General features: G+C 40.7%; 1 protein-coding gene and 1 non-coding gene across 2 annotated transcripts in view; both read right to left on the bottom strand.

The window, feature by feature from the left end:
* Positions 1–26,584, bottom strand: part of ALK (ALK receptor tyrosine kinase) — a 1,045,272-nt gene that overhangs the window by 1,009,082 nt on the left and 9,606 nt on the right. The window lies entirely within an intron of this gene.
* On the bottom strand, positions 10,239–10,311 carry TRNAK-UUU. The gene has a single exon. It is a non-coding gene; the product is annotated as a tRNA-Lys (tRNA).

Consider the following 26,584-nt stretch of genomic DNA (forward strand, 5'->3'; position numbering starts at 1 on the left):
CATCAGAAAAAAAAAACCACAGCACCTGTTAACAATTTGAGCTGACCAAAACTAAAATGGGCTGACTCAAAATGTAAGGGGTTCCCTGCCTCAGCCATCTTCAAACAGAATTGGATGATTATTTGTTAGGTATATTTTGTGGAAATTATTATTGTGTAAATTTCTTTTGCGTATAGGTTGTGCTGGACAGGCACTGCGATACCTCCGAATTCTTAAATTCTATGATTGTTTTTAGGTCTCCAAGGCTAGTCCTAAGTCCATAAGGTCAAGCTGCCTCTCAAGTTCATTCATTCAATAAATATTTGAATTTCATAAAGGACAAGACTATATTCCTTAAAACCATGTCATAAATGGGTTTGTAAAAACAGATTTATTTCCTTATGGGAACAATGTTGTAATTTGGGGTTACATTCCTGACCAAGGACTCGATATCAAATAAGTCTCAGAAATGGCCCACAGTAAAAACAAAGAAACAACAACTATAAAAATCTGTAATTATTGAAAAAAGGAAAATTGTGTGCTAAGTCCATACAGTAGTCATAAATATAAATGCATATTACATATATACTTATGTGTGATTGAGTGTATGTGTGCGTGTATGTAAACATTCCCAACATACTAAAGAAGAAACATGACAGAGTTTATAGAAGTCCAAATTGGAATCATAAAGAAGGTAGGACTCAGGTCCTGCCTCTAACACATACTAGGTATGGGAACTAACGTGGACCAAGGACAAATAAAAATTTCTTAGTGTTCCAGGTAACTCTCAAAATAAAAGTTTCTGAGTTTCTGATCTCATGTTGATGGGGAGAGTTTCTAATAGTAGATCCTTTCACTTGAGAAATCACAGATCAGCAATAAAACAAAAAAGGTAGCAGTAGGTACATATGAAGCGTAAAAAATATGATAACTATAGCATAAATTTAACCTAATACTAACATTTTAAAAATGAGGCATTGAATTAACTAAAACAACCCCCTGAAAAAAATCAGAGAGCAAAACCAAAGATATGGCAGTGAAGGAGGAGATTAGGTCAAATACAATGCTAAAGGAGAATTGTGAGGAATTGGCCAGATGAGAATAATTAGCTTAAGGTCACTAGAACAGGTGGGACAGCTCAGAGACTGAGTAGAACATGAGAGAACTGATTCCCAGGGAGCAGTGGAAAGGGGCATGTCCACCTTATCTATATTTCCCCTCTTTCTTTCTCCCTGATCCTTTTTTCCCAATGCTGACACTAATTTAAAATAGGTTTTTTAAGGAGGGAAGAATGGGAAATTTGGGAAAGAAAAAGGAGAATTGAGTCCCCGTGGAAGAATTTCTGAGGTTAATGGGAAGAATCAATAAATAGCCATGTGCCAAGAGCTGTGCTCCTACTTCTACCTCACTGTCTGGTGTTCTCTACCTCCAGACCAGCTGCCTTGCCTTATGTGGGAACCTTTCCTCTGTCATCCCTCCCTGCTTTCCAGCACCCCTTTATATTTTGTTTTCTTCTTTAGAATGCATATTTCTTGAGAGTAGGGATAGACTTGTTTTCATTTTTTTGTATCCCCAAAATAGAACTGTGCCTGGCACACAGCAAGTGCTTAATAAATGCTCTGTTTATCTATCTACTAATCTGAGGATATGCATATAAAAATCAAGTAGTTCCTCCCCTCAAGTAGTTTATATTCAATAGGAGGGAGAAGAAATGCTATCAGACTCCACGGAGGAAGAAAGTCAGCAGCACCCTGCTGCCTGCCACTAGCTAATCTCCCCACCTAAACTTCCATGTCTCCACGAATGCATACACTGTGCCTCTGTTTTGTCTCAAGTAAAAGTCAACAAAATGTAGACTGAGACACATCTTTCTGAGCAAGATAATAGTTTATTAGCAGGGTGAGAACCTGGTAATAAACTAGGTAAGTGGCTGCCTCAGATTAGCCAAAGACCCCAAACTGAAGGTACAGATCCCTTTTATAAGCATAGAACAAAGAGCAGAACAGGGTAGGTCAGAAAATAATACAATTGGTTATAGGGTTGGCAGCATCATGGGGGTGAAGAATTGGTTACCAAGCTGGGGCATAGGGAACAATATGATTGGTTGGAAGTTGGGAATGAGGGACTAACAACAACCCCCTCCTTCTCTCCTGTGACTTACGAAAATTTCATTATTTGAGTCCGTCTGCAAGGTTAGAGATAGTGGACCTGACTTCTTTGGATAACAAACTAAACATCCTTGAAGGAGAGCTTGGTGGTGTAAAGATACTGGATCAGACTCCCTGGTGTCCACCAGCCTATTTCAAGGAAAGAAAATTTCCTGGAGGCAAGAATAGAACAGTGATTAGCAGGAGAACTGGATTTCTAAACTTAACTCATTAAAGGCCAGCTAAACTTCTGAACCAAGTTCAGAAACAAAGAACCATGACTTAGTCAGCCAAAGGACAAAATCAAGTAATTGTAAGCAGGATCAATTTAAAAAATGATATAGAATCAATTTAATCTTCTTACTTTCTGATGTCTCTGTTGAGTTTATTCTTGCGTGATCTTAGGTACACAAGTATCAGAGATAGATAGAGTAGGTTACAACCTTATGAACTCCAAAACAATAGAAAAATCAGCAAAGGTAGAAATAGCAGCCAAACCCAGTGAGAAATCAGACCAGAGGGGTACCCAGCTTGACCTAGTCCCACAGTCTAACAACCTGGCACCTGAGACATTCACCCTGTAAGCCAGGGAAAAGTTTTCCATCAGCTACTCCACCCTAGAAGTGAACTTGATGGGGGGAACATTGGTAGCCAACTGTTTTTATCTGGAGCCTATTCAAGGAGAAGCAGTGAGCCTATAGGCTAGAAGTGAATAAAAGATATATACAAAATAAATACCCTAGAGGAGGGGAGGGGAGGGGGTAGAGGAATGGAAAGAACAGGAAAAACCATTAAGATTGGAGTAATAAGGAAAGGTCTCTTGAAGGAGGTGTCACATAAGCTAAGCTATGAATGAATCGAGGGGTTCCAGGAGGCAAAAGTGAAGAGCATTTTATTTCCAGGGAATGACCCCATGCAAACTGAAATTCTAGTAACTTGTGATCAATACTGAAACAACTCACTACAATTTCCTTTTTCAAAAATTTATTTATAATAATATAATTCCTTCAGGACACACAGAATAAAGGTAGATGTGTCCACTGAGATACATAACCCTGCTAGTCATCCTGTAAATTCCATGGAAGTTAATGTCAGAGTTTGCTCCAGGTAACAGGCTCCCTACCTTCCACCTAATTTTCATAGAAGATGAAGGCAGTGATGGCACAAGAAGCTCTCCCAATGGAAGAGGCTTGGGTAAATGGGATTAGCCATGGATGGGCTGAAATTTCACATGCACCCATTAACTCTACTACATCTTCTGATACTAAATTATTACAGCTTGAAGCCTAGACTGTGCCTCTCAGTAAGTATTCCCTCTCTAACATCTGCTTTTTAGCCTACCACCATCTCTGACATTACCTTTTACCTTTTGTGCTTTTCCACATAATGAACCTGAGAGCCTAACTCCATAGCGCTGAAGTTCACCTGCCTCTGTCCTCTATTCCCAGGACAGGATTCATGCCAGACTATGGACCCTGTCCAGCTATGACTCTCTTTTACGTAAGGGTAAGACCTGACCTATGTGGAGCAGTACAGTCCCCTCTCTTACTTTGCTTCTCTTCTTCCTCCCCTTCTTCTCTGCTTCCCACCAATCTCCAATCTCAGGAAATTAAAAATGGCACCAAGGTCCCGTGACACTGACCACCAGGTCCTACCACCACCTAATTCTTGACTTCCCACTTTCCATCTGCAACTATGCTTGATTTGAACTCCAAGAAGCAAGATGCCTCTCCTAGGATAAACTGATCCTCTGAAATCTTATCATCATGCCTTAACTCAGCCTTGGATACTCAGCACCTTCCCACTTCACTCAGATTCCTCTTCCCCTACAAGACTAAATCCTGCCCAAAGCTTTCCTTTGTAGAGAGGGTGAGGGCAGGAACTGAACTTCATAGCTCACTCTCCACTTCCCATCTGCAGCTCTGTTTGATTTGATCTCCATGGAGTAAGATGACCCCTGGCCCAAGAATCCCCTCATTCTCCATCCCACCCTGCTTTCACCTTTCCTCCTAGGCATTGTCTTCCTGAATTTGATTGCATGCTCCTTAAGGACAGGAACGGTCATTCTCTTTCATATCCCCAAGTAGGCACTTAATAAGTGTTTATTGAATTGAGTTAAATTGAACTAGTTCTGCCATCTAGGGTCAAGCAAAACAAGGCTAATCCTTTCCCTGGATGCCTCCTCAACTATTTGAAGGCAATAATCATGTCTACTCTAAGTTTTTTCTTCTCCAGGCTAAACACCACCAGTTTCTTCACCTGATCCTCATATGGTAAGGTCCTGAGAGCCATCACAATCCTGGTTGCCCAGCTTTGGGCTCTTTACAATCTGTCAGTGACCTTCCTAAAATGTGGTTCCTAGAACCTGATGCAATATTCCAAATGAGGTCTGACTAACCTAATACACAAAAAGACTATTACCTCCCTGATACTGATTATCTGGTAGTCAAAGATTGTATTTAACATTCTTAGCTGCCATATCACACTTTTCACTCACATCGAGTTTGCTGTCCACTAAAACCTCCAGATCTTTTTCAGACAGACAAATCAATGTCTAGACATACCTCCCTCACCTTACACTTGTGAAGTTTTTTTTTTAACTCAAGTGTATGACTTTATATTTATCTTTATTAAATGCTAGCATATTAGATTTTCCCACTTTAAAAAAAATTCTGCCTAAATCTTTTTTATTCCTATCAGCCAGCATGTTAGTTCATTTTTTCCAGTGTTCTGAGCAAATCTGACTCAACATATCCCAAACCAAACTCATTATCTTTCCCCCCAACCCTCTCCCCTTCCAGATTTCCCTATTACTGTGGATAGCATCAGCATCCTCCCAGTCTCCCAGTCTTGCAACCTAGGTGTTTTCACCTCCTCACTAAATTTCATCCCCATTCCTGCTGTAGCCAACCTGTTACAAAGGCCTGTCTATTTTGTCTTTGCAACATTTCTCAAATATGCACCCTTCTCTCCTCTGATACTGCTGTGTCCCTAATCACCCCAAGCCTGGACTATTACAACATCTACTGATGGCTCTGTCCACCATAAGTCTCTGCCTCCATGCAGCTACCAAAGTGAAATTCCTGAAGGGCAAATCTGACTGTGTCACCCCACCCTCCTCAGTAAACTCTAGTTGCTCCCTATCACCTCCAGGATCAAATACAAAATCCTCTCTCATGAGCTAGTCCCCTCCCCCCAACCTTTCTGGTCTTCTTATACCTTTTACCCAGTATTAGAATACTCTTCAATGCAGTGACCTCCTTCTCATTGTCATTCAGTCATGTGTGACTCTTTGTGACCCCGTTTGGGGTTTTCTTAGCACTGGATTGATTTGCCATTTCCTTCTCCAGATCATTTTACAAATGAGGAAACTGAGGCAAACAGGGTTAAGGGACTTGCCCAGGGTCACCCAGGTAATAAGTGTCTGAGGCCAGATTTGAACTCAGGAAGATAAATTCCTGACTCCAGGCCTAGTACTCTATCCATTGTACCACCTACCTGCCTCCTTACTGTTCCTCAAACAAGAATCTATCTCTTGGCTCCAGGCATTTTCACTGGCTGTCTCCCATGCCTGGAATGCTCTCCTCCTCCTCATCTCTACCTTCCTTCAAGTCCCCCAACTTCTACAGGAAGTCTTTCCTAATCTCTCTTAATTTTAGTGCCTTCCTGCTATTGATTATTTCCTATTAATTATATATATATGTATGCATATATGTATAAATATGATCTTGTTTATACATAATTATTTGTATGTTATCTCTCTCATTAGATTGTAAGCTCCTTAAGGGAAGGAACTGTCTTACCTTTCTTTGTATCCCCAGTGTTTAGCACTGGGGATACAAAGTGTCTGATACACCTACATAAGAATATGCTTAATAAGTGTTAACTGATTAACTGATGAATAAGCATGCCATCTATGACTTTATTTAATTCATTGAAACACGATGCTAAAACAATATGGGGCCAGACATAGGTCCCTGGGATACTCCTCTGGAGATCTCCTTCCAAGTGGACATCAAACCATTAATGCCTACATTCAGGGCCCAACCATTCAACCAGTTTCAATTCCATCTAACTGTACCATTTTACAGGCATCATCTTGACATCTTTCTTGTCTACAAGAATAGAAAAAAAAAGAATATACTGAGAGATGGGGCAGCTAGGTGACACAAAGAATAGAGCACCAGCCCTGGAGTCAGTAGGACCTGAGTTCAAATCCAGCCTCAAACACTTGACACACTTACTAGCTATGTGAGCTTGGGCAAGTCACTTAACACCAATTGCTTTGCCTTCCCCCCTCCCCCCCAAAAAAGAATAAATTGAGAAACTGTTAAGTGTTTTCCTAAAAATCTAAGTAAACTCCATCTATAGTATTCTTCTGATTTAAGTCTAATAGCTGTCAAAAAAAAAAGGAAATTCGAGTCTGACTCTTTTTGAAGCAACACTGCTTTCCTTTCTATTTGTTCACTAACCATCCTTTTAACAATACAGTCTAGAATTTTGCCAGGAATGGAAGTCAAGATAACTTGCTGCAGTTTATAGAATCCATTCTTTCTGATTTTTGGAAAGGCAGGACATTTGCCCACCTCTAAGCCTGCAATGCTCTCCCATTCCCAAGCTTTTTCAAAGGTCCAAGACAGTAGGATAGCCATCACACCTCGTACCTAAGGGTGTGATTCTCCTGGATTAGGAGACATGAATTCAAGGGCAGCTCTATGTTCTCTTGCTATCTTCTTACTTACCTTACATATCAAATACCTATTAGACATTTTCATTTCGTCAGACTCCTTGACATATAAAACAGAAGCAGAATGGGATTTGAAGAGCTTCTGTCCATTGTGAGTGACACAAAGTCATTATTCTCTAGCTCTTTAATGAATCTTGTGCCTAATAACTCCAGACAGCTTGCTACATAGTGTCAAGAATAAAAATTTCCCAGAGGTACTCCCAGTACAGAAGGACACAAGCATGCACAAAGAAAACTATACCCACGACAAAACTCTACAGATGGGCACGGTTCTGTCCTGACTAGGTCTCACCTAGTTCTTTCCTGGCTCCCAAGGCCCCCCCTTTAGGAGATGCAGCTCTGTGGACACTGTAAGCAGGCCAGTCAGAGAACTGGAAACCAGAGAGGGAGAAAAGCTGAGGTCCTCATTATGGTGACTGGCAACAGGTTGGGCCTTCCTGTCTGCAATTCAGCTTCTCTGTTTTCCCTGATTATGGCCACAAATGAGAGGAGAAAACATGGGACTCAGAGAGAAGGATTATGAGACAGGGACGCAAACAGAGGGCCAGGAACAGAACAGAGAGCCAAGAAGACTGCAGAGGATGAGATGGCAGAGCAGATATGGGGGAGCAACTAGAGAGCAACAGCCTCAAAGGCCATTTAGTCTAACTCTCATTTTAAGATGACAAAGTCGAGGCCCAAGGAGGTTGGACCCTGTCCCAAGCCACACAGTAATAAGAATCAGAGGAAGGATTTGAACACTGGTCCTCTAACTCCAGAACCAATGCGACTCCTCTGTACCATGGGAAGAAATGTGTCTTTCTCCCTGTACCACATCCTTCAAAAAATGAAATGAAAGACTTTTCCTATTTCTTTGTTTAAGTAGAAATTTCCCCCTTAAATAGGGGTGGGGAGGGCACAGATTGAGATCCACCCTGACACCAACTATGCCAGGGGACACTGAGAAGCAATGTTGTTCTAGGGACACAGTTTTCATTTGGGCCTCTGTTTTTTTATGAAAATAATAATTGTAATTAGCATTTACACAGCACTTTAAGGTTTGCAAAGTGCTTTTCACATGTTAACTTATTTGATCCTTTGCAACCATCCTGTAAGGAAGATGCCGTTAATATTCTCATTTACTAGTAAGAAAACTGAGGCTCAAAGAATTTAAATGTCTCACCCAAGCCACAGAGCTGAGGGAGTATCTGAGTCAGGGGTTGACCAGAGGTCCTACTGACTGAAAGTCCAACGGTCTATTCAACACCTCCTGCTGTCCTTCCCCCTCCCACTTCCCTAAGCTTCTAACTCTATTTCATAGCTCTGGTACCCAGGCCAGTTTCCCTCTCTAGGGGCATTCATGCAGGTCTACATGCTCATGTCCTCTTCCTCTTTATTTTGTAGAATAAAGGAGCAATTTATTAATAAACGTTTACCTGTTGGGCACTATACCAGGTGCTGATATTACAAAGACAAAAGTGAGACAATCCCTACCCTCAAGGAGCTCATATTCTAAGGGCACACATCACACAAAGAGGGAAGTGGTGGAGGTCTGGGAAGGGAGGTTTGATCTGGAGATTCACAAGATCTTCCACTGTCACACCCTTTTTAGTAGCAACGAAGATATTGATTGATTTGATTAATTTTCCCAGAGCAAGAGGAAGTAAAAGGGATGAAGAAAAGGGGGATGGGTACATGTGCAGCATCAGGACAGATGTCATCTTCATCTTCATTATAACATTTACATAGTTCTTTAAGGTTTGTAGAACACTCTACATATGTTATCTTATTTGATCCTCACAACAGCTCTGGGAGGCAGGTGATAGAGCATCCCTATTTTATAAATGAGGAAGCTAAAGTAAACAGGGGTTGAGAATTGCCCAGGGTCACATAGCTAGGAAGTATCTGAGGCCTGATTTGAATTCAGGTCTTCCTGACTCCAGGCCCACAGCTCTAGACATTGGAAAAAAAATTACTCTGGACTCCCAAATAACTGAGCACCCAATGAGTGGGGACCTCCAATGACACCAAAGTGGGGTCTTGCCCTAACATCTCCTGCTTCCATCATACTGCTGTACCCCAAAAGGTAGAGCCTCAACCCCAGCTTTTTTCAGGCACTAATGTTTGAGACACTTACCACCTACTATTATGGAGAGTGTACCAACCCAAGCCTGCTGCCCCAAACTACAGTAGAGAAAATGCCTTAGGCCTCCATAATCTTTGAGTCCCCAGGGTGCAAGACTTTCAAGGCCAAGGACTCAAACATGAGTCTGACTTTGGAACTGAGTGCCCAGTTCAAATGCAAAATTGTGTCAAGATATACCTCATCTTTGGCCATTTTAGGAAGAAGCAAAGAAACTGGCACCGCATTCAAGTTCAGTCAGGAAGAATCCTAGGGGCACAATTACCAGGTGTTGTGTTTGCAGATATGGGAACCCTACATGATCACCTCCTCTCTCTAATCCTTGTTCCCTGGTGTTTGGAGAGAGAAGAGGCTGATACTACCTTACCTTCTATCATCATGGCATCCCAGAAGGTTGGGGCCCCAGGCAACTTTCCTTTCCCTATGTCTAGCAAACTTCCACTTCTTCTTCCCCTTAACCCTATCACCATCTGCTGAATTGAAAATATACTTCCATTTCTCTTGCCCTTAGCTAGGCACTTAGAGAGAATATTGAACTTGAAGTTGGGAAAACCTGGGTTCAGATTCAGATTCAGTGACTTACAATCTGATTGACTCTGGGCTTCCTCTCCTTGTCCTCTTTTCACCTTCTGGTGATCAATGAAATCCGGCTCCCTCTCGAAGACACAGCATTTCAGGTCACAACCTTCAGTACTATGTGCTCCATCTCTCATATCTCTTGACAGGCTAGATCTGTGTCAGAAGATATTACTTGACTCCTCCAAGAGGAAGAGTTACCCAACTCCTTTCTTCTCACTTCCATGCCCAAACCCTGCATCTGCTACCAACTATTTGCAACCTCTACTCTCCTGGGTTTCATTTCATCAATATATGGGGTTCCAGGTCATTCTGTCTCTTTCTCAATGAATCTCTTTACCTGGCTAAAAGGATTCATCTTTATCCCAACCCAACCCCACACCTCAAACTCAGGGATTACAGTATGCACATTGATGTGCCCTCAGAAAGACTTGGTCTCCTAAACTGCCATGGGTTATATCTTCACTCTGTCTCAATAACAAACTTAGATCTCATCATCATCCATAACTATACTAACCATATGTCCTAATTGCAAAATCCCTTTCATTGATCACAACTTCCTGTTCTTCCATTTTTCCCTTTGTTTGACTCTTCCAAAACATTTTCTTCATTCCTATTCTTCTCTGCTCTCCTAGCATATTACCCTTGATCTAACCTTATTTTCCCCTGCCTAGATAGGCACTTGAACTCTGGACCCTCAGATTAAAAGTCTGATGCTCTACCAACTGAGCTGTCCAGGCTCTTGAGAGATCTTTGTTCAAATGCCAAAAAGACTATTTTATGGAGAACTCACACAAGGCAAGCATTCACATGATGGTCAAAAGAAGTGATACAAGAACACTCTGTTCTCTCTGAGAACTTTGGAATTGATTGTATGACACAGGAGATACTTACTTGTACAGGACTACCCAGCATGGCATGCCCTCATCAGAGAAGGTGCTATGCTTTTGAACAAAGTAGCTCAAAAGAAACACTAGATGTGCAAATTTAGAGAATCTACCCCAAATAGTCACATGGACTATTTGTGTCCAACCTGTGGTAGAAGAACATTCCGAGCTTGTATTGGTCTGATCAGCCACAGTTGGACCAATAAGAATAACTTGACTATAACACAGTGATGTCATTTTGGTCCTTTTTGAGAACACACAAAGGACAACAATAACCAACAAACCATTTTTCTGCACAGTCTTTACACAGTCCATAATAACAAGCCTATAGTTGATCAGTTGAACAGCCCTTTACCTTTGAATTCCCTTGTTCCTTTGTGCTATCACTAATCATGCCTTGCCAAACACCAGCCCTGTGTTACCTTCTCTGCTCCTACTCCTATCCTACCAGAAGCTACTGGAGAGTAGCACCACCATGCTAACTGAGTCCATTAACAAATTTATGCTATCTAATCTCAACTGAGTCATCAACAGCTGATTAGAAGTGCTTTTATTCTTCCCTGACTGTCATACTCCCTATAGGAGAGAGGGATTTGATATTGCATATTATCCCTTATTTCTTCAGACCCCTTACAACAATCCCTCCCCATCTCTCAGCAGAGAAATTTGCCCCCTGCTTGGAGAAAATGAAAATAGTCTGCCATGAGCTCCCTCTAGTCCCCTACTTCATGCCTTAAAACTCTTCTATGTATGTCTCCCCTTTCTCTCCTCCTTTGCTCCAGCTTCTGAAGAAGAGGTGTCTCTTTCCCTTATCTAGGCAAACCGCCCTACAGGGGCCTTAATCCCATCTCTGTCATTTTCAAGAGCTTGACCCTTTAGATCACTCCTTATCTCTCTTTTATCTTCAATCTCTCTTTGTCTACTAGCTCCTTCCCCACTGCCTATAAACATTTGCCAGTCTTTTAAAAAATATATAAAAATAAATATCATTTAAAAAAGCCCACACTTGACCCTGTCATATCCTCAAGCTATCATCCTATAACTATTTTTCCTTTTGCAGCTAAAATACTACAAACACTCATCTGAACTTATTGTTGCTTCTTCACCTCCCACTCACTGCTAAGCCTCTTGCAATATGAGTTCCAACATCACCACTCAACTAAAATTGCTCTCTCCAGGGTTACCAACAATCTCTTAACTGCTAAGTCCAACTGCCTTTCTCAGTTCTCATCCAACTTGCCTTCTTTGAAGCTTGTAACACTGTCAAGCCCCAGTGCTACCCCCACACACACACACACACACAAACCAAAAATTAAAAACTTTCCATGGGTATGCTTTTTTATTCTCAGTTTTTATAATACTTCTTACCCTTACCTCTCCTTCTATTTTTCTGACAATATCTTCTCTGTCTCCTTTGCTGGATCATTATCCATCCCCACTCTCCCTCTTATGAATCAAAGTTAAATAAAATGCTTATTTTTATAAAGCAAATTAAGCTTTTTGGTGTCATCTGGTGAATGAGCTCTTTTTAGAGACTCTCGAGAAGCCTTTATCATGGATCCTTTTCTCTTCTCTACTTTCTCTCTTGGTGATCTGGTTAGATAACCTAGTAGTATCACTTCTACAATGAAGACTCATAAATCCATAGATTCATTCCTACTCTCTCTCTCTCTCTCTCTCTCTCTCTCTCTCTCTCTCTCCCCTCTCCCTCTGTCTCCTGGACTCCACTCTCACATCATCAGCAGTCAGCATCTTAAGTTAGGCATCTTAAAAGGTAATATAGTACAATGAAGAGAGCAGTAGAATCAGACAACTTCAGTTCAAACTTCAGCTTTGCCACGGTGTAACCTTGAGCAAGTCATTTCATTTCTGTGGATCTCAGTTAACTCATCTCTAATATGTGGTAGAGCTATAATGCTATGATCGCATGATCTCTATCTGGGTGATCTATCAATATCTCCAACTCAACAAGTCTGTCCATTGTTTTTGCCCCTACTGCAAACTTTCTCATTTTGGTTGACAGCACTACCATACTTCTAGCAACTCAGGTTTCCTCCTTGACCTTTCCTTTTCCCTCCACTCTCATATCCAACCAATAGCCAAGTCTTATCAATTCTGCCATAAAAACATCTCTCCTCTCTTCCCTTCCATCCATCTACATTTCCACTGCACTAGTTCAAGTGCTTTCCATCTTTTGCCAAGACTACTATAACAGTCACCTAATTGGCTTCCTTGCTTCTAGGCTCCAATCCCTCTCCAATTCATCCTCCACACAACTGCCAAATTCATATCCCTAAAACCATGTCAGAGCATTGTCACTCTCCTGCTTTAGTCTTTGGTGGCTCCCACTTGCCTCTAAGATTAAAAAATAAATTCCTTAGCATGGCATTTGAAGCCGACCATGATCTGTTTCCAACTTACCTTTCTAGACTTGTACATTTCTCCTTCATACACTCTACATTTAAGACAAACTATCCTACTTGCTATCCCCTAAACTAAGCAAGATATCTCCCATCTCTGTGCCCTTGGAGTCCTCTCCCTTCCCACCTCCAACTCAGGTGCCACCATCTACGGGAATCTTTTCCTAATACCTCCTCCCAAGTTGTTAGGGCTTTCTCATATTGCCCGGTGTTTATCTGTGAGCATGTTTTAACCCCCCACCCCAGTAGAACATAAGAACTTTGAACATGGGGACTGTATGATTTTTGTCTTCCAAGTGCCTAGCACTGTGCCTTACCCATAGTAGGCATTTTATAAATGTGTGTTGAATTGAACTTGGAAGAGGAGAGGACCTCCTTGGATGTTTTGGCAGGAACATATTTCTCTATGCTCTGGTTCTTAACCCCTTGTTAAGTAAAATCCACACTGATATGTCTGTCTTAGATTCTAAACTCCATGAGGTCAGGAAGTGGTTCACAGAAATAACACCTCATATGTGTTCAGCACTTTGAACTTTTCACAGTATTTCCACATCTATCATTCATGTACTCTACAAACATTTAAACACCCTGTAAATGCGATGCATTCACTTTATCTTCTAAATACTCCAAATGAATGAACGAATGAAATAATAATATCAAGTTCATCCAGGTCGAGCTCAATGACCTCCTTCTTCAAGAAGCCTTCTCTGATTTCCTCACCCAGAAGTGATCTCTTCAGTCAATCAACAAGCATTTAATAAGCACTTACTATGTGCCAGGCACTGTGCTAAGTGGTACAAATATAAAAAGCAAGGCAGTCTCTGACCTCGAGGAGCTTAATTGGGCAAAGATAACACACATAGGGGATTGGGGACCAGGGCAAAATGTTTTGGTTCGGGATGCTGCGAAGAGGCACAGGGGAATTAATAGGTATGCTCTTTACAAGAGCTGTCAGTATTGACTTGATTATGGTCCCAGATCTGAAAAGCTTGGGGGAGTTAAGGGAAGGCAGAAATAACACAGCATCATGGAAGATGGCGAGAAGGCCAGCGTGAAGCATGAAGCATAGCTGGGGCTGGCTAGATTTGTACTCAGCAATCCAGACAGTGCAGGCCCCTATGTGGGAGGTCCAGTGTTTAGAGGGTTAAGTCACTAAGAAGGGCAAACTGATGTCGACTGATATCACTATCTCTATTTGTCAGGTGAGAAAATGGAGACCTAGGAGGAATCAGCAACTTGCTCAGGGTCAGTGTTAGGAACAAAGTTAGAATTGCAGTTTACACTGCTATACTCTTTCTCTGTATCCAGCTCTGTGCCCACAGTGGCTGTTTTAAAAATGATAATGCTGCAAAAACTACACCAGACCTGAGAAGGTTCTGCATCTGTATGCAGCATGGCTATCCAGCTGGTGTCAGTATGTTGCACGTTTGCACACTGCATGCCTACATGCCGCTTGCCGTTTCTGTTTCCTCAGCTCTAGGTATCACAGGGAAGCTTCTCAGATGTTCCAAAAGAATTGCCTCCTTCAGGCCAATCCACCCCATCTCAGCAACCCCCCTTCATCAGATATAATTTTCTGCCAAACAGCTGATCTCTTCTTGAGAATCAGGGCTTGATTTTAGGAAAGCTTTAAATCAAACAACAGGATGGCTGGCAGTGGGAACAGAAAATATGCTCTTTAAATAACTTCCTCCCCACCCCCCATAAATAGAAATGGTTGCTTTCCTCTTTAGGCATGCCTTATTTTTCTCTTATTACCGTTGTGATAGAAAGCATTTCTGAGGACATCATCAACAAGAGAGCAGCCCCATTCCCCAATGAATGTCCCCCTTCTCCTTGGTTTCTTAATTGTTTCTTTGGAAATCCTCTGAATCTCACAAGAAATGGAGACAAAAGCATCTCTGACTTTTGAAGAGAAGGGGAAAGGAGCACAATGGATACCAACCCACACAGTGGAAGGGAGGGGAGAATCACCTTTAATACAGTTAAATAATCCATAATTCAGTGGGCTTTCTTCCTTCCTTTTTTCTCTGAAAAGCATGAAATTAAGTTTCAAGCAAAGTGCATAATTTATATTGGAAAGTCTCTATGCTGATGGCTCCCAAATCTACATTACCAGCCCTGACCTGCACTCTAATGCTATATTTCTAACTGTCTGCTGAGTGTCTCTACTTGGTTGGCACAGTGTCCAAACTCAACATGTGTGAAACCAATATTACCATCTTCCCTCCCAACTGGCTACTTTCCCAAATTCTTCATTGTTTTAAAAAATCATTATTTCCTTTTTAAATTCTTGTTGAATGCTCCCTCTCCTTCACTTCCTGAATGGGGTGTTCCAAAAGTATTAGCACAATTTTAAGCGATTTAAACCAGAGGTGTCAAATTTCTTGCCCACAGGTGAACCAGATTAAAATGTAATTGGGAAATATTTAACAAAAAAAAATGTAATAGGATATAGGTAATGTTAACATGTGGTTTTCTAAGTGAATCTGCAGCCTGCAGTGATCCTTATGAATGGTTCAGTGGCCCTATTTCTATTGACACCAATGATTTAACCTATTAAAATTTACAACTTCACTAAGATCTTGGGAACACTTTGTATAATCTATCACTAAGTCCTATAGCTTCTTCCTTCACAGCGTTTATGGATTCATCCCTTCTTCATTTAGACTGCCACCACTCTAGTCCAGAATTCTTAAAGAAATGAATGAGTGAGTGAATGAATTAATGAATGACTAAACTTTGCTTGACTCCTTTCATTTAGTTTCTCTTGTCCCAGATTCAACTGAATTCAATCCCACAAGCATTTGTTAAGTGCTTCTGTGCGTCAGATCATTTCTGTGTGCTTGTGATACAAAGTCAAAAATGAAACTACTCCTGGCCTCAAAAAGCTTATATTCTACTGGGAGGAAATAGCAAGAACACAGAAAAGCATATATAACATAAATGCAAGGAAATCTGAGGGTGATTATCAGCCTCTTTTAGGAGATGGCACTTGAGCTAAGACTTGATGGGACTTAGAGATTGCGAAAGGCACATCCAGGCCTATGGAAGAGCCTGGAGGTTCCATGCTGTAAAGGCATGGAGATCAGAGATGAAATTCATTTTTAAAGGTAACAACAAGTAGACCAGTTTGACTGGCACACAGGGCTCAGATATCACTAATATTCTGATCTTCATAAAACATGATTCATTTCATAGCCTTGCTTAAAGATTTACATGGCTTCTCTATTTTCCACTGCATCCCGATTGAATGCCTCTATCTGACTTTTCAAACCCTCTAGGATTGGGCACCACTTATCCAAACTTATTTCTCCCTACTCCCTTCACTTTTGTTAAGAATAACCCTGGGGCAGCTAGGTGGCCAGTGGATAGAGCGCTGACTCAAGTCAGGAGGACCTGAGTTCAAACGTGACCTCAGACGCTTATTAGCTGTTCAAACCTAGGCAAATCACTTAACCCTGAATGCTTCCCCCTCCCAAAAAGGGAATAAACCTAGCACAGTACTAATCTAGAGAAAGTACGTAATACATATTTTTAGGATTTAGAGCTGGAAGGGCCCTTCAATAGCATCTAATCCAATTCTCTCCATTCTGCAGCTGAAGAAACTAAGGTCCCAAAGTTGGAGAAACTTGCCTGATGCTACAAGCTAGTTAGTGGCAAAAACCAATCCATAAATAAGTATTTAGTAAGTAATGCCTACTGGGTCCCAAGCACTGAGCTAAGTACTAGGGAAACATAGACCAAATTGAAATATATGGTTCATTACTTAAGGAGTTCATATTCTAGCCAAATAAACAATATGTATGTATGTATGTGTATAAGTATGTATATGTGCATATATATACACACATATGTACATATGTACGCATGTATATGTGTGTATACATATATACATGCATATATGTACACAAAATATATAATTGGGGAGAGGGCAGCTGCTAGGGGAGATCAGGAAAGACTACAGAGGTGACATTTGAGCTGAGTTTTGAAAGAAACTAGGGATTCAAAGAGGGGGCAATGAAGAAGAAGTACCTTCTATACATGAGGAACAGTGTATACAAAAGTAGGGAGATGGGAGATGAAGTACCATATGTGAGAAACAGTAAAAAGGATAATATTAAACATAATAACTAATATTTACATAATGCTTACTATGTCCCAGGCACTATGCTAGGCATTTTACAATTATTATCTCATTTGACCCTGATAAAGACCCTGAGAGGCTTATTTAGATTACTCCTATCCATGCCCTCTACAAGCCTGGAAAAAGTAGGTTGGTGTCAGGTTGTGACTGCCAAATGCCAAACAGAGAAGTCTGCATTTTATTCTAGAGGTAACAGGATGCTGTTGGAGGAGGAAATCGATATGATCAAGCCTGTGAGAGTTCCAAGGTCAGAGAAGCTTCTCAGATATTCCCAAAGAATCCCCTCCTTCATACCCATGCCCTATCCTCTCTTCATCAGAAGATGATCTTCATCGTAATTTTCTGCCAAGCAGGCACATTAGAGGTGGGAACCTCTGTCAACCTTTCAGCTGTTGACACTAATTCCAGAAGGTCCATTTTTAATCTCTAAAACAGGGTATCTCCTGCTGCTAAGAAAAGAGTTAAGGAGTCATTAAGTAATAAGCCAAAGATCTTCCAAGCAGCACTATCTGCTCCAGTACCATTCTGTTCTCTTCACCATATTTCCTCCCCTATTTCCACTCTTCCTCGGCCCCTCTGCTCTCCCCTGGAGTGAGTAGATAGAGGTGCAGCAGGGTTGGGCTTTGTTCTCTCCTCACAGCTTCTTTCCTGGTTGGAAGCAGTTGTCAGTAACAACCATGGAATCAGAGACTTGAAGTTACTCCTCTGTGTTTCTCTGGGACTGAACAAATTTAGCACAGCTCAATTTAGTGTTCTCCTGCATCCTGTTGAGTACCTGAAAATAATCTGGTTTCCCTTTTTGGATAGAAATGAAAATAATTTTCAAAGGTCTTATTCTAGTATCTGTTTTCTGATAGTAGTTAATAAATCATTCTTGTCAAAAGGCTCATGGGGCCAATCAATCAGCAATCATTATTGAGTGTCTACTATGTGCTAGGCATCATGCTAAGTATGAGGAGTACAAAGAAAAAAATGAAACAGTACCTGCCCTCAAAGAGTCTACATTCTTTGGAGGGACTGAGGTAGTTGATAGAGTGCTGGGCCTGGAGTCAGGAAGACCTGAGTTCAAATCCAGTCTTAAATACTTACTAGCAGTGTGACCCTGGGCAAGTCACTTAATTTCTGTTTACCTCAGTTTCCTCAACTGTAAATAATAGCATTTATGATTATTAAAAGATTAAATTAGATAATATTTGCAAAGAGTTTAGCATAGCACATAGCACAGAGCAGGACTTAAATAAATTCTCTAATTGATGGGGTAGACAACAAAAAGGTAATTTAGAGGGAGGAAGGTACTAGTGGCAGTGGGGAAAGCATAATAAGGAAAGGTCTCATTGAGAAGTAGTACTTGAATTGAGCTTTAAAGGAAACTAGGAATTCTAAGGGGCAAAAGTGATGAGGGAATGCCAGATACAGGGGCATAGCATCACACATATGATCATAGGTTTAGGGTTAGAAGAGATCTCAGAAGTCATCTAGTCCAACCCCTTCAATAGACAGATGAGGAAGCTGGGACTCACAGAAAGTAAAATGACTTGCCCAGGGTCATGCAGGGAATAAGGATTGGGCCCTCTGACTCCAAGTCCAGTTGTCTTTCCATTGCACAGATGCTATCTGTCAATACCACACCCATTTGAGCTGGTTATCAATGACTTTCCAACTAACCTTAGTTGCCCATACCCTCAGTTGGTATTTTATCAGCTGAGAGCACTCATTCTTATTGACAAAAGAAAATATGGGGAAACTAGAAGGTTGGGACTAGCTGCCCTCTCATGGTTGAGTACAAATAAATAAAAGACACACATCTACCAATAAGACCCTGGTGCTGCAAAATGTCTTGGACTCTGTGAAGCCTGAACCTATTTTACTTCCTCCAGTATCTAAATGCATTGCCTAACCCAACAGTATATATTTTCCCTTGTCTCTCAATATTTATGATCCTTTTATACCCATACATCTGGAATCTACATTCTACCTCTAATGCCTCTGTTTAGGAACCTGTACGTGTAGACTTTAATGGGGAAGATAGATGGCACAGTAGACAGAGCACTAGGCGTGGAGTCAGAAAGACTCATTTTATGAGTTCAAATCCATTCTCAAACACTTCCTAGCTGTGTGATCCTGGGCAAGTCATTTAACACCATTAGCCTCATTTCCTCATTTGTAAAATGAACTAGAGAAGGAAATGGCAAATCACTCCTGTATCTGTGCCAAGAAAACTCCAAATGGGGTCACCAAGAGTCAGGCATGACTGAAATGACTCAATAACAACAATAGACTCCAATAAATGACCCCTGGCTCTGCGTGGCCAACGCAGGACTTTTAACTACTCCTCACAAAGGGATTGGGTAGAATGTAAGCTCCTTGAGGGAAAAATTATTTTTCTATTTTTCGTTTTTGTATCTCACTGCCTAGAACATAATGGATGCTTAATAAATGTTTGTTGAATTCAATTTGATTAGCCTTCTAGTCGCAGCTTTTCACTGCTCAAAAATTCTCATTCTATGATGATCTACTAACCCAGGACTGGTGCCAGCCTCAGTCCCGAACCCTGGGTGATGCCAGGAAGAACATTACTATGCCAAGATGGCAGAGTAAAAGCAGGGACTTGCTTAAGCTCTCTCCCAAACCCCTCCAAATACCGGTAAAAATGACTCTAAACAAATTCTAGAGCAGCAGAACCCACAAAATGATAGAGTAAAACAAATTTCCAGACCAAGACAACCTGAAAGGTTGACAGGAAAGGTCTACTGCAACAGTCTGAGAGAGGAGCATAGTCCAGCACAAAATATACCAGCACAGACCCGGCCCCAGCAAACCTTGAGAAAGCCTCAGGGACTGAATCACTGGCAGCTGTGGCAGTTTCCACACTTCTCAACCCACAAACAACAAAGACAACTTAGAAGGTCAGTGGGAAATGTCTGTCAGACCTGGGTGAGAGAGAAGCATGGTCTGGCCCCAGCTCCAGGGCAGCAGCAGTGGCAGCTGCTTCCAGAGCTCTCACTCCACAGACAGTGGTGGGGGGATCAAGTGGCTGACTGGAGGGGGATTACAGGGACCTCTTTGCTGGCACTGAGGCAGGATTCTCTTGCTTTGCTCATGCTTGGATCTGAGTCATAGTCCTGGGTGGTGGTCCTGGGGTGGGCAGGAGAGCTGGTGTGGCAAAGCTTCTGGCAGCAATGGAGAGGGAATCCTTTTCACAGTTCCAAGGCAGAAAAGAGTGCTTGTGGTCACTCACAGACCAGAGCACCGGCCAGGAGAGGAGTAAATACCTCTCCATTGATCACACCACCTTGGAAGAAGTGAAAATTTGCAGGTCCCTACAAGTATCTCTAAAAACAGCTGCACAAAACCCCTGAAGCTTTGGATGATATAGTCTCCACACAAGAAGCAGAACCCTACCTTAACAAAGAGTTAAAAAGTCAAGTAATTGGCTGGAAAAGTGAGCAAACAGCAGGAAAAACTCAGACTATAGAATCTTACTTTGGCAACAAAGAAGATCAAAACATACAACCAGAAGAAGACAACAAATTCAAATTCAAAGCTCCCACATCCAAAGTCTCCAAGAAAAATATGAATTGGTCTGAGGCAATGGAAGAGCTCAAAAAGAATTGCGAAAACCAAGTAAGAGAAGCAGAGGAATACTTGGGAAGAGAAATGAGAATGATGTAAGAAAATCATGAAAAATGAGTCAACAGTTTGCTAAAGGAGAACCAAAAAATACTGAAGAAAATAACACTTTCAAAAATAGACTAACCCAAATGGCAAAAGAGGTCCAAAAAGCCAATAAGGAGAACAGTGCCTTAAAAAGTAGAATTGGACAAATGGAAAAAGGTCACTGAAGAAAATAATTCCTTAAAAATTAGAATGGAGCAAATGGAAGCTAATGACTCTATGAGAAATCAAGAAATTATAAGCAAAACCAAAAGAATGAAAAGTAGAAGACAATGTGAAATATCTCATTGGAAAAAACAACTGACTTGGAAAATAGATCCAGGATAGATAATTTAAAAATTATGGGACTACCTGAAGGCCATGATCAAAAAAGAGCCTAGATATCATCTTTCAAGAAATTATCAAGGAAAATTGCCCTGATATTCTAGAACCAGAAGGTAAAATAGAAATGGAAAGAATCCACCAATCACCTCCTGAAAGAGATTCCAAAAGGAAAACTCCTAGGAATATTATAGCCAAATTCCAGAGTTCCCAGGTCAAGAAGAAAGTGTTGTAAGCATCCAGAAAGAAACAATTCAAATATTGTAGAAACACAATCAGGATAACACAAGATTTAGTCATTTCTACATTAAGGGATCAGAGGGCTTAAAATATGATGTTCCAGAAGTCAAAGGAGATAGGATTAAAACTAAGGCCAGAGCCTACCCAACACCTACCCAGCAAAACTGACTATAATCCTTTGGGGGGAAAATGGATATTCAATGAAATAGAGGACTTTCAAGCATTCTTAATGAAAAGACCAGAGCTGAATAGAAAATTTGACTTTCAAATACAAGACTCAAGAGAAGCATAAAAAGGTAAACAGGAAAGAGAAATCATAAGGGAATTACTAAAGTTGAACTGTTTACATTCCTATATGGAAAGATGATATATGTAACTCAAAACACCTTTCTCAGTATTAGGGTAGTTAGAGGGAATATAGAGATAGAGATAGATAAATAGATAGATAGATAGATAGACAGATAGATAGATATAGATAGATAGATAGATATAGACAGAGGGCACAGGGTGAGCTGAATACGAAGGGATGATATCTAAAAAATAAAATTAAGGGGTGAGAGAAGAATGGAGTGTGAGAAGGAGAAAGGGAAAGATAGAATGGGGTAAATTATCTCACATAAAAGAGGCAAGAAAGAACTTTTACATTGGAATGGAAGAGGGGGAAGGTGAGAAGGAACGAGTGAACCTTTCATCAGATTTGGCTTAAAGAGGCAATAACATACACACTCGATTGGGTATGGAAATCTATCTTACCCTACAGAAAAGTAGGGGGGAAGGGGATAAGAGAAGGGGGAGATGATAGAAGGGAGGGCAGATTGGGGGAGGAGGTAATCAGAAGCAAACCTTTTTGAGGAGGGACAGGGTAAAAGAAGAGAACAGAATAAACGGGGGCATAGGATGAAGGGAAATATAGTTAGTCTTTCACAATGTGACTATTATGGAAGTGTTTTGCATGACTACAGATGTATAACCTATGTTGAATTGCTTGCCTTCTCAATGAGAGTGAGTGGGGAGGGAAGGAGGGAGAGAATTTGGAATTCAAAGTTTTAAAAATGGATGTTAAAATTTGTTTTTACATGCAACTGGGAAATAGGATGTACAGGCAATGGGGCATAGAGATCTATCTTACCCTACAAGAAAATAGAAGGGAAGGAGATAAGAGAAGGGGGTGGGGATGATAGAAAGAAGGGCAGATTGGGGGAAGGGGCAATCAGAATGCACACCATCTGGAAGTGGGGGGGAGAGATATGGGGAGAAAACTTGCAACTCAAAATCTTGTAGAAGTGAATGTTGAAAACTAAAAATTAATTAATTAATTAATTAATAGGAAAAAAAGAACATACCTAGAACAATTTACTTCTACTATAATCATCTCTATAGCACTTCAACATTAGCTAAAGAAAAGAAAATTTTAGAATCAGAAGGTTCCTCACCAATGATATAGTTCAATATCCACATTTTACAATTGAAAATACCCAGGCCCAGGGAAGCTAAGGGGCTTTCCCAAAGTCACATGGTGAGTTAATGCTAGAGCTGGGATAAGAGCCCAACCAATTCTCCTGATTTCTGGCAGGACTTCTAATCACTATATCATGGCTCTTCCATGTCTGCTTTTGTTTTCAAAATGTATTTTTGTAGTAAAGACTTTTTTTTTGCCCTGAAATTATGAAGGTTCTGTATTTGTGCTGAGAATAGATTAAGTTACCAACATTTCTTTAGGAACTTTAGATATGTCAATTAACATAACATTTGATAGTCACAGAATCACAGCATCTGTGTTGGAAGGGCCCCACAAGTGTCCTAGTTTATACAATCTCTACAACATCCTCAATATCCAGCCTCCATTTAAAGACTTCTGGTCACAGTTTTAGTTTCGTTCTTTGATGGAGGAGGTTTGTTTCATGCTACAATATCTAAATGTACCATATGGAACCAATGCCTATTTTATTTGTTTGTGCTTTAATTCCTTTTCAAGTCAATCCCATTTTGAGGATTATAGTTAGGTGCCAAAGGGTATACATAATGTGAACTAAAACAAACTAAATTGAACCCCCTCCAAAAACTGTGGTCAGGAAAAAAATACTTTGGAGAATTTTATAAAAGGGTCAATCACTATCCACACCTCTCTTCTTAAGACAATAACTGGGAATGATATTAGGGAAATCATTTTACTCTGAGTTCCAAGATTGGGGTTTTAAAAGGCTTCACTCTAGCTGATGTAATATCACTCTCTGATTTCCCTTTCTTTCCATTTTAACAGTAAAATATCTTCAGTAAAATGGAAGAAATTAGACAAGTAAAAATGATGAGAGAATGATTTCTCATAAAATAGAAGAGATCCTACGTAGTGTTGCGTGATGTTTTCTCTTCCTTTGTAGCACTACAAAGCATTAACACCAACAATATTCTCTGATTAAGCAACTATTGCACTGATAGCATTGTCACAGAGACTGGGGAACATGCAGAATCTAGAGAAGCCATGATTGGTTTACTTGCATAGAACTCACAGACTAGTAAAGGGATCCACAACGTTGAGAGCTTTAATACACATTAATTATACATTGTTCAGTAGTTTTTCAGTCATGTCTGACTCAATGACCCCATTTGTGGTTTTCTTGGCAAAGATATAGGAATACTTTGCCCTCTCCTTCTCCAGCTTATTTTACAGATAAGTAAACCGAGGCAAATATGGTTAAATGACTTGCCCAGGGTCACATAACTAGTAACTGACTGAGGCCAGATTTGAATTCAGGAAGATGAGTCTTCCTGACTCCTGGCTTGGCATTCTATCCACTGCCCTACCTAACCACCCTTAGTGCCCATTATTACATGACAATCATATTAAGAAACAGCAAAATAAAGAGCTAAGTGATATTTGAGGGAGAAAGTCATTGCCAACCAGAGAATCAGGGAACATGAGAGAAAAAAGAAAGATGATTTTTCAAAGCAAAATTAGTTTCCCAATATTATCAAATGTCTCTGGTCCTTTCAAAGATCAATTATGTTTTCACTTCAGGCTCGCAGTTTTCTCAGACATAAACAGCCCCAACTCTGGGTTTCTTCAAAGTTTTTCCCTGCCATAAATCAGACTCTTCATGTAAATCAGACTTAAGTCCAAGACAGGCTCTGTACCCAAATATTTAAACACATCAATAACCAGCAGCCACCCCAGCCTGTCATTTTAAGCTGTTTGACATTTATTGTTCTGAAGAAAAGAAAGGTCAGATGTATCAAATCTGCATTTGTGCTTCATGACATTTTTCTTCAACCAAACTCTTCAAATTACTGTGTCAAGACAAATGTGGTCCATTTCAAAAAGAAGATTTCCATGAGGCGGGCTTCTCACCTCAGCTGCCCAGGTTGATACAAAGAAAATACAGCAAAAAATTTTGGTGCCCTTCCTCAGCAGGATTTGCCAGGGAGATGCCTGAGGAGGAAGGCATAGGAAAGCAAGAACCAATGAAAGTGAGTAGAGAGGTTGAAATACTTGGTGATCTAGGTAGGCATGAACTGGCATCATACTTTACTAAGAAGATCAAGAACATCTGGAACAAGTTCTTTTTTCCTCTGACTCTACCTGCACATTTGCTTCTACTTCTAGCCTAGTAAAATGTCCCTTCCCCCTTCTCAAGCACTCTCACCTCTATTCTGTGTCCACCAGTCCATACTTGTCCACCACCTAAGGGAACCTGCTCACATATTCTTCTCCTCTCTGTATCTTCACACATTCCACTGTCTCATTCCATTCTACTTTTAACAGAAGCAGCTAGGTATAGAATGGGATCCCCATGAAAATGAAAACAATTGGGAAGATAAAGGAAAAGGAGGCGGTAATGAATGCCCTCTATTGACATTGCCAGATTTCTTTAAGCTCACTCTGGCCATAAGCACCGATGCTTATTTTCATAACGCTTTTAAAAAGACAGTGTGATGATCTTCTGCAACATTCCTATTGAGTGGGTGGTGATAAAGCAGTGGGTAAAACTCAATTGAACTCAACAAGCAAGTATTAAGTGCTTACTGTGAACAGGGCATTCATTATTCGAAGAAGAGAAGATAGAAGTTTAGATAACCATATGCTCTCTGCCTTTGTGAAGCTTACAGTCCAGAAGGATATAGTATACAACACTCCAACACAAAATAACACAAGGGAAGTGCATAAAAGAGGTGTGAGTCAAGTGTTCCATGAGTGCTAATGATGTAAAGCTCATTTTCAACTGAGGAAGATAGGAGGAGGCTTCATGGAGGAGGCAATTTTGGGACTGTGGCTTAATGAATGATTGGGAATTGAACAGGTGATGGAGGACAAGGCATCTCAAACATCAAAAATAGTATGAGCGAAGGCAGAGGTGGGAAAAGTTAGAGTACATACCAAAGATGTGAGGAGGTTCCTTCTGACTGGAGCACAGAATACATGGAGGCAAGGAGTATGGCATTAGGATGAAAAGGTAAGATAGTACAATACTGTGGATGACCTTGAATGCCAGGTTATATTCTATGCCTAGTAGGAAATAGAGAACCATTGGTGGGTTTTGACATGGACCAGGCACTGGATAAAGATTAGTCTGGCAGTGATATAAAAGATCTATGAGAAGACCTGTCCTAACAGGTCATTGCAGGAGGTCAAGTTACTGATTAAGCAGTCCTGATTAAGAAGATGGCAATGGTGTCAAAGCACCATAAATCTAGGGCCAGAAGCATCCCTGAAGTCCACTTAGTTTAACACTCTCATTCTCTAGAAAGGGAAACAGAGACCCAGAAAGGCTAAATAATTTGTCCTAGATTAAAAAAAAGTGTCAGAGGTGGGATTCGAACCCAGCTACTTTGAAGCTATAGCCTCTTTCTAATGATTTTTCAAAGACCTATCACACGTGGGAGAGATGTTAAGTAGATGAAATTTGATTGAACATATAAGAGCTAAGAGAAAAGAGGGAAGAGTGTAGCTCATGTCAGCTTGGTAAAATGTGAACTTCTTGAGAGCAAGAACTGTTTCATTTTTGTCTTTGTGTCACCAATACCTTGAACAAGGCCTTTCACTTAATTAGTGCTGGATAAATGTTGCTTGGCTTGCACTGGATACAATTGATGAGATTTTGAAACTAAAAATGAAAGGAGGGGAAAATGTAGCTCAAATAAGTTTAGGAGAATGCAAGTTTCCTGAGAATAGGGACTGTTTTTCCTTTTGAGGGGGAGGAGCAAGGGAGGGTCTTTGTATCCCCAGGGCTTGGCATAGTACCTTGAATGTAGTAGGTGCTTGATAAATGCTTGTTGGCATGGCATTGATTGAACTGGGTGGAAAAAAATTCACAGCATTTTGTAATTG

The sequence above is a fragment of the Trichosurus vulpecula genome, chromosome 3 (genome assembly GCF_011100635.1).
Source record: "Trichosurus vulpecula isolate mTriVul1 chromosome 3, mTriVul1.pri, whole genome shotgun sequence".
Lineage (NCBI taxonomy): Eukaryota > Metazoa > Chordata > Mammalia > Diprotodontia > Phalangeridae > Trichosurus > Trichosurus vulpecula.